The sequence below is a fragment of the Echinops telfairi genome, unplaced genomic scaffold (genome assembly GCF_000313985.2).
Source record: "Echinops telfairi isolate 266 unplaced genomic scaffold, ASM31398v2 ScPeMD7_7462;HRSCAF=8500, whole genome shotgun sequence".
NCBI lineage: Eukaryota > Metazoa > Chordata > Mammalia > Afrosoricida > Tenrecidae > Echinops > Echinops telfairi.
Genome location: NW_022111362.1, coordinates 1,347,121 through 1,353,955, shown reverse-complemented (window position 1 = coordinate 1,353,955; position 6,835 = coordinate 1,347,121). Strand labels below are relative to the sequence as shown.

General features: G+C 36.6%; 2 pseudogenes; both read right to left on the bottom strand.

Annotated features, from left to right (window-relative positions):
- Positions 1 to 1,635: 1,635 nt before the first annotated feature.
- LOC101642629 lies at positions 1,636 to 3,322 on the bottom strand (annotated as a pseudogene).
- A 46-nt stretch (positions 3,323 to 3,368) lies between these two features.
- Positions 3,369 to 6,835, bottom strand: part of LOC101642935 — a 52,223-nt pseudogene continuing 48,756 nt past the window's right edge.

The following is a 6,835-nucleotide window of genomic DNA, read 5'->3' as shown; positions in this document are numbered from 1 at the left end:
TGGAATTTTGGCCTCTATTTAATCTTACCTCAGTATAAGAACAGTTTGTTCTAATAATGTGGCAATGTGATACCTTCCCAACATGATCACTAAAGACAAAATGGGTGCATAAGCAAATGTGGTGAAGAAAGCTGATAGTGATCAGCTATTAAAAGACAAAGCATCTGGGCTTGAAGTGAACAAGCTTGAAGGCTTGAAAGTTAACAAGCAGCCATCTGGCAAGGAAGCAACAAAGCCCACATGGAGGAAGCACACCAGCCTGTGTGATCATGATCTGAGACAGAAATAAGTATCAGAAGTTGAAAAACAAGCAATCAACTTGCCATGAAAGAGCATAGGCAAAGTGGATATCCAAAGCCGACCTGTAAGATAATTGGACAGTTCCTCACAGAAGAGCCACATGGATGGGACGACATAGCCAGGGTGCAGTAGAGCACTGATGAAACACATAACTATTCTCTAATTCTTTAAAATTTCCTCCTCTTACTATTAATCTTGCTAGCTCTGCGTAAGTACATTGGTACAACTGTTGGGGGGACTGATAGCAACAATGACTGTATAACCCCTTAAGAGTGGAACAGACATCAAATTTTAGGTGAATGGATATATTGGAAGGTGTAAGCTATCGTGAAAAAACCCCAACTATAATACTACTAATAATATAATGTATTAAGTGTCAGGGGGAGTGATAGGATGGGGGAGAGAGGAGATAAAGGGAAGCTTGATATCAAGGAGTTCAAGAAGAAAGAAAATGTATTGAAATGATGATGGCAGCAATTCTAGAACTATGCTTGATCTAATGTACCTATGGATGGTAACTATATATGTTAGAGCTCCTAATAAAATGCTAAAGAAAAAAATAATTGTTCTTTTTAAATAAATGAAAAAAAAATCTATTATTCAAATTTTTGACTTGGTAAAATAAAACACAAATGATTGCTTGCTTCTTGAAATCCTTGAGAAGTTGCCTCATTCCTTTGTTTTTATGGTTTCCTGTATGTAAATAACACTACATGGCTTCAATTACCACAGTTAATCTCAGAGGAGCTCCCATTTCCTGCCACCTTAGTCTTCTACTAATACAAAAACATTGGAATGGGAAATTAAATGTCCCACATTGAGAAACTCAGTAACATGTAAGCAGGCAATTTTATGTGTAAATAATCTGTTGGTCTTGCTCATTCCCATCAAGTCATCAATTCTGACATAAGCAAACCTACAAGACATGCTAGGGCAATTTTCTGAGTTTCCAAGACTGTAAGTGTTTTGTTTTTTTTTAATCGAAAAGCTATCATTACCTTTATTATATGGTTCTGTAAATGAAGTTGGCAAGAACATCCTCAGAATTCTTATACATATTTATAAAAATTTCAGTAATACGATTTTTTACCACCTCTAAAAAAATAAACATAGAGTTTTAAGGGGAAGAAAAAACATTTATAATAAATTTGAGTTTTCTCACATGCACCACTATTTTCAGGGTAGCTTGTGAAACTAAAGAACTCTGATTTCTCTTCACTAGTCTGAAATAAGTCCGGTGAAGATTTTGCTGATGAACTAGAAATTCCCTTTCCTTCTTGTGCAATAAGAAATTCAGTTGTTTTCTGATCTAATTTCCACAATTGTTTCCAGATTTTATTTTTTTCCTAATAATAATTCCACTTTCTGGTGGATTTTTCTAGGAGAGTAACTATCCATATTCTTAAAGTTACATTCATTGGATTCCTCAGGAGGGTTATGGGATGGTGTGTTTGCTTGGATTGTTAGATATTCCTGTAAACTGTTTGTAGGTATCAGACTAGAATTATGACCAAATAGTTATCTTTTAAGTCCTTTGCTGTATCTGACTTGTTTCAATTGAGATGCATCATTATTACCCTTATTGAAATTGGAAACATGTAGAGATGTCTTTAGTCTACATGGACAACAATTCATCTTTAGTTCTTTCAGATTTTGGTTTTTAATTAATTTATGATCAGAAATATCAATGTTACATTTATGTTTATTTTTATGTGAAGGTCACTGTGTAAAATTATTTTCTATATTATTTTCAGCTATATTGAACATGGAACAGTTGTTATTTTCGCATTAAGTCCACTTGATTTATTTGAAGAGCAAGAGATGGGTTCTGAAAAACACAGGTTCTTGTTAAGGTTCATGAATTTCTTTACACAGAAAAACTTTTCCATGTTCTGTATATTGTTATTTCCCCTGAAGCCCTTTTGAGGAGTACATTGCCATACTAGCTGCTCTTTTGGTTTGGTTTTCTTATGAACATTTATAGTAAGAGGAGAAAGGGATCCAACACTGAATTTTATTCTTTTCTATTTAGGTGTCTCCCTATCATATTCTACAAAGTCAAAAACTAACTTAGAAATCATGTCATCTACTGCTTGGTATTGGTTGCTCTCTGCAGACTTTCAGTATTGTTCACAAAGAAGATGGATTTTGAGATCTTCATATTTCTATAAGCAATATTCACAATATCCTTTTTCCCCCTTCTCTTTCAAATAGATATGAAGTGGGGTTCCATCATATTAATCACCATCTGTCACATCAAGTAGACTGCAGGGCTTCTGGATAGATTAATTTATAAAGGCCATATTGCTCAACTGAAGATAAAATTACTTCTAAAGTTGACACATATCTTCCACCTTTACTGAAGACCTTTGAGTCGTACTGTTCTTGTTTTGGAGTACAAATGTGTTTCCCCACATCTCTCACTGAAACGTTTGACTTCTTGAGTAACTACAATTCTTCATTCTTTTGTTCAATATAATGCTATTAATATGAAGAATTTTTACTCCCCATGTTATGGAATATGACAATATACTATTTGAAGGAATAAAGTCATGGCCATTGATGGCTGTTTCAGCTAGTAATTTTCCTCTGCAGAAACACACCTATGAGCAAGACTGAGTCTGTATATTTAAATGAACTCCCAGCATGACTGGGATGAGGTGAAGTCCTTTCTGCAGTATATATGCAGATTCTGGATTGGGCACAGGAGAACTTTGATGTAGGGTTTGTGCAAATTTAGTTTCCTTTTTATTTGAAATAAGATAACTGATGTATTTGCTGAGAAGTTCTTCAACTCTCCCTCCTAGATCCTTAACATCTTTGTGAAGTTCTTCAGATATGACAACAGAAGGTAAGCCAAAGTAAAATACTTTTCGCCAAAGTGGCTTGTTTTTGGATTTTTCTGGGTTGTTGTTGGAAGTTTTCAGAGATTACAAAGATGCTCTATTTAAAAAAAATTTTTTACTCCGATCCCACCCTGGAAATGTCCTTTGCTGTGGATCCTCATGGCTCTAGAGTTCATGGCAGCCGCTGGGCACCTACAGGCTGGATCTGGAGATGGTGTACAGTCAGGCGGTCATGAAAACATGGCTCCTCTGGTCCTCTGACAGGCCCTTTGGCTCAAAAGCTTCTGCCTCAACAATGACCAACAGTGGAGAGGCCCAGTCAGCAGCTGGGGTTTCTGGGACTGCATCTGGCTCCTCAGCTGTAAGTTTTAACAGGGAGAGAAAACCTCATCCTTCTCTCATGGAGCAGTGGTGGCTTCCAACTGCTGAACTTGTGATTAGCAGCTCAACTTGTTACCACTATGCCACCAGAGAAGCAGGACTATGTGTGCAAGACAATCTTAACAAAGGAATGGATAAAGTGAATTTGCATAAATTAGCATTCTAAAGAATTGTATGTACTTAACCCTATCTCTTTTCAAGTGATGACTAGGATTGTTGGAAGTGCTGTTTGTCTGTGGAGGAAAACCAGGTGGTGGTAACTGCTTCACCATGTGCCACTGAAGGGCAAAGACTTGGGGACCAGCATAAATTAATCACAAGCTTTTAGGATGTCATCACATTCCTCAGGTCTGGCTTTACTGAATTCCAAAGTGAAAGTTGGAAGAGCAAGACTATTTTAGTTTCAGCATCGTCTTTTAAAAATGCCAGTGTTGCAATTACATGCTCCCTTTGATGTGAGAAGAGCCTTTGCAGAGCATGAATTCACTGCACCTGGCAATTGGATCCAGTGACTCTTGGAAAAGGGGTGCTGAGCAAGACAGCCCATAGATAAAGTCTCAAGCCAGCTGATAAATGTGCAGGACTCGATTGAAGTTCCTCCACTGAGGGCATTTTGTCAAAATAGCTGTTCTCTAGTTAGTGTATACTTTTAAAGGAGACATATTTCTCATCTCTCCCCAAATCAGCATTGCTTCCCCACTAGAAATAACAATTAGGAGCTTGGCATTGTGATTCCTACACTCCAGTTTCCTGGGTGAACCATGTGTGAGAGTTCATGTACACTTGCAATATGTTACACATAAGTAAAATATCATTGCTTTTTTCATAGTCTCACTTCAAAGCAAGTCACATTGAGTTGAGCTAATTCTGACACATGGAAATTATATGTATGTCAGAATAGTACTGTGCCTATTGCATTTTCAATGGCTTATTTTTTTCCAGAAGTAGATTGCCAGGTATTTCTAAGGTCCCCTTAGTTTGACGTAAATCTAACCCTTTGGTTAGCAGACTGTGGTAGAGGCTCCTCACAGGTCCTCAGGAGTGACTTTGTGATGATGGAAAATGATAAAAATAGACAGAAAAGCAGCACACAAGACTCCTTGTCCCTAAGTCAGGACCAAGAGAGTGAATGTATTTTCCAATGGCTATATATAATGGGGCTTACTGACCTTTCAAAAGACATACACGATATACAGGGAATATATTACATAGTTAATGGATAAGATCATAAATGAGTAATATAATAAACAAGCAATGAGGTGAACCATCATCTTGACCTAGTGCTAGTTGACCTGGAAAACCCATGAGCCCTCCCCGGAGGGAGTAAGCTCTGACCAGGAGGAGCAATAGATGTCAGAACAGAGTTTGCTGCATTTTACAGTGGGTTGGCTATAGAACCTGATTGCTCTATCTACAGATAACCTTCAGGCATAGTGAAGTAGACAGATACAAGGATGATTCATCTTATATGGTAGTTCCTTTATGACTGTTCTTATTGCAGAAAGTGAGGGGTGAGATGGGGGGCATCCTTTTGGCCTGGAGAACCTGTATTTGAAAACATTTCTATCTGAGAACAATGGAGATCTTTGTCAAAATAGGGGCTAGTTTTCCATGCCCTGGTTGCAAGTGTAGAAAGAAGGCCAAATATACTCTGCTTGGTCCTCATTTGTAACTAGCAGAAATTCACTTCAAAACGTACTTCCAGGGAAGTATGCTCAGGTAAACCTGACTATTGACAGGTGAAGCAAAAAGCACATTTAGATGACCTGCCCTAACGAAAGCATTCACCTGAATTTAGTAGAGCTGGCATTGCATTGAAATTGTGAATAATAGAAGTAGTCAACATTTTTAAAAAATTGTTTCTGGCTTCATCAAGTGTTAAATTCTCAATTTTCAGAGATTTATGTGCTTAGATATATGTATAATATTAGAAAAGAAAATATTCACAAAAGTAGACTCCCAAGTTGTGACTAAAACTTGTTACCAATGTTTAAGTAAATCTCTTTCACTATCCACTAGAGTTCCCAGAAGATTATTTTAAAATGGAGTGGAGTAGACAGTGAAAAGACTCCAGCACTAGAAACAATATGACCGATGAGTCTACTGCAATTTTTCCAAATTATTTATAGCCAACTCATACCTAAAGCTCATTTAGAAAACAAAACAAAACAAGTGAGAGCAGGGGAAAGAATAAATGAGACTGTTTGTGTCACCCATCTATATAGTTCTACCTTGGAGAACAGGTCCCATGAGATCAACAAGAAAGCCTAGCCATTAACCTATTAAGAAGTTTTGTTTTCTGAGCTGCTCAAACTCTTTTCTTAATTATTTATGCCCTGGACTAGTCATTCCATCATACTTTCTATCCTGCAGCATCTATTGAGGACATTGTAATTACTGCATAGCCTTGTTCTGACAGAGGGTACCGAACCTCTCCATCATCTCTTCCCATAGATGTAGCCAATTTGATTCACGTGTATTCTCTGCTGTGAAAGCCACATGTGTAGTCACTGTTGAAGTTATTAAAGGAGATATTTGAAACAAAAAATCATTGGTCTTGAATAATTGTACCATGTGGTCTCGAGCTTTGCTTTTATCACCAAGGCCACGTTTTCCATATATTGATCCTTTTTCTTTGTTTCGACTTCTGCATTCCAATCACTAGTAATTATCAGTGCATCTTGATTGCATGTTTGACAAATTTCAGACCGATGAAGTTGGTAGTATTCTTCAATTTATCATTGGATCTCATGGTTTGTGTACAAATTTGAGTTATAGTTATATTAACTTCTCTTCTTCATATTATTCCACCAATTGCACTTCAAGATGTCTTTGAATTTTCTTTTTGATGATGAACATGAGATCATTGCTATTCAATTTGTCATTCCTCTCAGAGTAATTGATTTTTTCATTCAAAAAGATAAATATCAGTCCATTTCACTTCATTGCCTAGGATATTGCTGTATGTACACTCCATTTCTTTTTGATGATTTCTTGTTTTCTTAGACTCATACTTTGCTTATTTCATATGTGGATTACTAATGAAAATTTACAGTTTTTTCTTCAGATTTAAAGTTATGCAATATCAGCAAATGAAGTTTTATGCAATAGTTGCTTTCTCCACATCATTAAGTTTATTCTACTTAGAGGAAGCAGTTCTTCTCCAGTCATTTTTTTTAAGTGTTTCCCAACAGGAGGTGCTCATCTGCAATGATTAACTGCTACTTATAGATGTTTTGGTGACTAATGATTAAGATCACCATTTCTTTCTTTCTTTTTTTTAATCATCTTATTAGGGGCTCATACAA